This window comes from Beta vulgaris, chromosome 8, assembly GCF_026745355.1.
Source record: "Beta vulgaris subsp. vulgaris cultivar EL10 chromosome 8, EL10.2, whole genome shotgun sequence".
In the NCBI taxonomy this organism is placed as follows: Eukaryota; Viridiplantae; Streptophyta; class Magnoliopsida; order Caryophyllales; family Amaranthaceae; genus Beta; species Beta vulgaris.
In genome coordinates, this window is record NC_079209.1 from 34570233 (window position 1) to 34576245 (window position 6013).

Genomic DNA, 6013 nt, shown 5'->3' on the forward strand with positions numbered 1-6013 from the left:
TTTAATGGACCGAATAAGAAATTGTCTTGTATTTCTCATTCCACTCATATAACTTTATTCCTCGAGGCATATAAAAATGATAATAGCAAAGGTAATTATTAACAAAGATACAAACTAACATAGATAAATTAGTATCATAGGAGTTGGTTAAATGTATATACTAAAATAACGTAATCCTTATTTGTAAGGCTTGCGTAGAAATAGGCTATTGGTGTGAGTAAAGCTAAAGTAACATTAGTAGTTGTATCATTCATTGGTGCGGCTAACTCTCCATGAGATAACAAATAAATAGTATAATTGTGCTCTTTAATCGAAATTGTAATACACCCTTTTTTTTGCTCATTACCTCTCACTCATTTCCATGTCATATGTTTACTCTTTCATAAAAAATTATCCTCTTTCATTGGTGAAAGTTTCTACTTTGAAAGTTAATGTGCACCATTATATATATTTTAAGTTTCAAATCATAAGTTGAAAAAAAAATTGACACCAGCATGTCCAACGATAGTCGTTTTTTAAGCAAATCATAACTTTTGATTATCTCATATCGGCCAAAATTTAGGAGCTTTCTTTTTATAATGGTCGGTCTTCTTTATAACATATTAGATCAGTAAATACTCTTCCATACATTCTTTTCTTAATTTGCTTAAGCCATTACAAGAGTTTTATATATCATAAATCAATTTAGCATGTTAAAGAAGGGGAAGGATTGTTTAGGAGGAAAAAAACACCCTGTAGACTTGTTACCATTTTGAAAATAATAGAAAGGTAAGACCTTTTAAAAAAGTTTGATCATATTTGGGAGTTGGGACTAATGATGTGAATTTGAATGGATTAATATGCATATATAGTTATAATCTATAACATGTTTTTAAAAAAATCATTAAAGTGCGTATTAAGTAATCTTAAACAATAAATAATAAATAATTATTTGCATAAATATATTTAATATTAAAATATATATGCATGTTTTCTATGAAACATATTGACATGCAAAATGAATATTGAAATTAAATAATAATCAAGTTGTATTTACCCAAAAGTAAATCATATGGGAAATGGGAATATGAGAAGGAAAATAGAAGTGGACAAAGTGCGAATATAATGTGACATGCAAAGGAATGTAGGGTCAGAAATAGCACTTTGCTCATTTAATGCTTTACGTATGTCATGTTTATGGGTTAAGGAAGGTTATTAGGAATTGTAATGTAAATGAGATTTGTTCTTAAGTCTTAGGTATTTTCTTTGTCCCCCAATTGGAAGGTGAGAAATAACACTTTGCTTAATGATGTATGTATATATCATGCTTATGAGTTGAGGGAGGTTATTAAGGAAAATATAAGTGATGCGAGATTAAGTGACACACCTAATGAAGATCATGAGGTTTTGCTAATAAAGGGGATAGATGGAAGCCATGGAAGTTTGAATGAAGCTCATGGACCGAGTGTGGAAGAGACAAAGGTTATATGATGGTTTCATGGAAAACTTAAAGCTTATAGGTTTTGGTGTCTTAAATGGAGTTGCTTTGGTTTCCTAAATGCTTTAGGTTTTCTATAGCTAAAAGGTTTAGGTTTTTTATAGCTACAGGGTTTAGGTTTTCCTTACTTATTTCATGTAAGTTTTGGAAGATCTCCTAGTTCTATTAGGAAAAGGATTTGTGTTACTAATCCATGTTGGATTAGTAGTTAAGTGTCATTAGAAGTCTTTCACTAACAAGGTTTTACTTTCCTACTTGGGAGAGATTTTACTTAGTTTTAGCATAGGAGTAGGAAATCATGGGTGTGTGAGTTGTTCATGCTTGCTGTCCAAAATCGTTAGTTTTGATAGAATTTGGAGTTGTTATTTATGTCTATCTTGTACTAGTTTAGTAGTTTAAGGAGTCTTAGCGTATACATTGTAATTTCGTCTCATTAATAAAGTTAGCTTATAGTTTTGTTTACACACACGTTTATTTGAGTATTGCAATTGTTCTTGCTTAATTGTTTGCTTCCAAATCATTCATGTGAGTTTTCATGATTGCTCGAAGAATTTGGGAGTGTTGTGTGTATCTTCAATACAAACAAGTTTAAAAACTTAGTTTGAGGATCCAAGAAACACATTCTTCAACCCTAACAAAACCAAACCAAAGAGTGACTTTTTTTTTTATTAATCTTGTTCGTTTCTTATAAGGTGTGTGAATCTCCATACAAGTTACACATCAATTGGTATCAGAGCAAAGGTTGGATTTTCGAGATTTAGACGTTCTTAAGAAGTTAAATGGAGCCCAAGAAAGATCCTTGTTTTACAAGAAATTCTCGGATAGTTTATGTTGGGCGTTTGTTTAAGCGTTTTTTCGGTGGTTTCTGGAGTTTCTTGGAGGCTTCTTCAGGGTGATCTTTCACAACCATGGGTGAGAACAACCAAGAGGGGATCAATGACTTGCTTCAACAATAACTTGCTGCTATACAATATGTATTGTCTACGTTGACAACAAGCATGCTAGAGAAAGACAAGGAGAAGAAGAATATGATGGAGCGAGTAATATGGGATGAAGATATACATCAATGGCTTTGGCGACACCCTTGATCTGGAGATATACATGCAATGTGAAAGATCCATAGAGAGGCTCTTTGAGTATAGAAAAACACTAGATGAAAAGCAATTGCAAAGTGCTAAATTGAAACTAATCAAACATGCTGCAATTTGGTTATAGGGATTACAAGCTCAAAGAAGGAGGGATGGAAAGGGAAAGATTCAATCTTGGCCAAAAACCATCTTAGGAGCAGGTTTGTGCCAGCCAACTTTAGACAAAGCTTGTATGTGAAGTGGAGTACTTTAATGCAAGGCTTTGGAGGTGTACAGGATCACATAAAGGCATTTAAGAGATTGGCTACAGTGTGTGAGATTGAAGAGATGGAAGAACAAAAATTTGGGTGTTTTCTAGCTGGTCCTAGTATTGATATCTATTAGAAGGTAGGAGTGCATCCCTACATAACTTATGACGAGGCTTGTAAGTTAGCTATGAAGTTTGATAAGCATAACAAGAATAACAAGGCTGTTGCATCCTATGAGAAGGGTGGGAGTTCGAAGTTTAAGAGTTCTTATATGGGAGGAAAGCAGGGTGCTATAACACCAAACACTCGAAGCAAAAAGGGAGATAAGGGGAAGAAAGTAACCGATACTATTGGATACTTGTCCAAAATCAAGTGTTTGAAGTGCCAAGGCCAAGAACCATAAGAGAGATTGCCCTAGTCCTAGAGCACTCACCATGATGGAGATCCAAGCAATTGGCATCCAATTTTTAACTGACGAGGAGGATGATGAAGACAAGATGGACATGGGTGGACATACTACTACTGAAGAGGCAGAACTTTGTGGTCCCGAATAGGAGAGAAGCCTCGTAATTAGGAGAGTCGTGCACGTCCAACTAGTAGTGGATCAACCAGAGCAAAGAGAGAATATCATCCAAACTAAGTGTAGAGTGAAGAGAGAATTGTGTGCTTTGATTATGGATGGAGGTAGTATGACTAATGCCATGTCTAAGGAGTTGGTAGAGAAGTTGAACTTAAAAGCTATATAATAACCTAGGCCACACAAGCTAAGGAGGTTGGATGAGCAAGGTGCATCAGTGAGAAAGTAAGCACTAATAGGATTTCAATAGGATTCTATCGTGATGAGATTTTGTGTGATGTGCTGCACATGGATACGTGTCTTATTCTTTTAGGGAGATCATGGTAGTATGGTAGGCAATCGAAGCATAATGGTGTTACTAATGTATACACTATTAGGATGGATGGAGTTAAGAAGGAGTTGTTACCTTTTCCCCAGATGAAATCAACCCCCCGTGGTAGTATGTAATATTATTTTTAAAAGGTTTTATTAAATGCTAATTATATTTATTAATTTAGTTGTGCGTCGCATTTTTGTATTTTATGGGTTGGTATATGAATTTTATTTGTAGTGTTTGCAGTATATTTATTTAATTTTTTTGTGAAGTTATTATTAGATATATTTGGATTTTAGTTATTTAAAATTAGTTGATTAGTATTTGTCCAAAGATAAAACCGATTATTTTCTTTTTAAAGTTTTCTTATATGGAAACTAAACCCTCAAAAACCCCAAGAAACTCCCCTTTATCGGTCTAATGGGTCAACAAAAACCCCCTTGAATTCGTTCTCTCTCCCATGAAAACCCCACCTCACCCCGTGATTCCTTTTTCTCTTCCAAACCCTTGTTTTGTTCTCTCTCTCTCTGCTCGCAGCTTTGCCTACGCTCCGCCGTGTCTGAGCACGCAAGTGTAGGAATCTATAAGTACTATAAGCGGAATTTCATGAATCTAATTCATAAGCACTTAAATCAGGATCACATGCATATACAATTAAGGATCACATATAAGTTTAGAAATAATCTTTGTAGCGTGAATTCCACAAAGCTTGAATAACCCGGATTGAGAATCTCATATGTGATTCCTCTACTTAGTCCACCAACCTGGATCAACACTCCACCAATGCTAGTTGGAAAGAAGAAACATCTTCTTTGTTTCTTGGAGTATCACGTAGCTTTTAGAGAGAGAGAATAGGAGAGAGAAAATAATAAGAGATATCTGATGTATTTTCTTTTCTGCCTAACCCAATATATAAATATATTTTAGGTTAGGCTTTTCTCCCCTTTTCTTATCACTTGGCCGGCCACCCTAGGGCCCTCTTGGGCTCTAGGTTTTTGTTGATCCAAGTTTAATGTGTGACCTTGTAGGATCCGTTACATTGGGCTTCGGGTTTATTATTTACTAATCCGAAGTTCTATAGCTTTCTCTAGCAAGACGTATAGACGACCCAATATAACGAATTTATTATCTCTATAATACGATCCGTTATATATTAGTAATTATTTAAGTCGAGGACATAAATCCTTCAATCTCCACTTGTCCGAGACGAGTGTGCAATGTTTTTATTCCTAAGTCTCTTAATGTCTTAATTTGATAGTATGATCATATTTCTATATCATCCATACTAGCTTTCAAATTATTCCTTGAAATCGAGTTCAAATTGTCGAACAAATGATCATCGAATGATCCATTTGGGCCATGCATTTTCAATTTTTTACTTTTCAAGGGGCCAAGACACCTATCCTATCTCATATAGGAGGACTTTTCCAATCTTGTAGTAACCAATACTCCCACTCAACTTTTAGCACAACCTGAATGCTGCTTTATAGTCCCTTTTACGGCATGACGTTTGACAGTATCAAAGCTATACAATCATTGGGCTAAGTAATGTTCTACTCATGTCTCAGGAATCTACTAATATAATTTCGAAGTTAAAAACTTCTAAGTAGGTCAAGTTCGACTATGTATCAACTATACATATCCATATGATTGATTAAACATCTCTATTTTCCATAGCCCATGAAACGGCGCTATCAATCAATCTTATATGCTAATCCCTTTAATAAGTCATTTATGTCCAGTTTAATGACTTAGATTAGGAACTTTAATATTCTATGAATTATGTTCACTTATGGTGTTTCATTCATCAAATCACATATTTGACAAAACCATAGAATTCAAGATATATTTTGGACATTTTATTTAATACCAAACCAAAATTAAATAAGACAAATATTATCATAAACATAAATAGCAAAACCATGTCTTTACATTGTAATAAGTTTCTCTAAACCTAGTACAATCTAAAGCCACTCTAACATTTGCTTCAAGCCTATAGCCCTAGCGTGACACTCATGCTTGGGTTGAGGTAGCGGTTTAGTTAGCGGATCAGCCACGTTCTCATCCGTATGAACTTTGCAGATTCTGACATCCTTCCTGTCAACTATCTCTCGAATGAGGTGATACTTCCTCATCACATGCTTGGACTTGTTATGTGACCTTGGCTCTTTTGCTTGCGCAATAGCACCATTGTTGTCACAAAACAACTCAATTCCTTCCAGAACACTAGGTACGATATCCAGCTCTGTCAAGAACTTCTTTATCCAAACTGCTTCCTTAGCTGCTTCAACTGCTGCTAAATATTCTGAT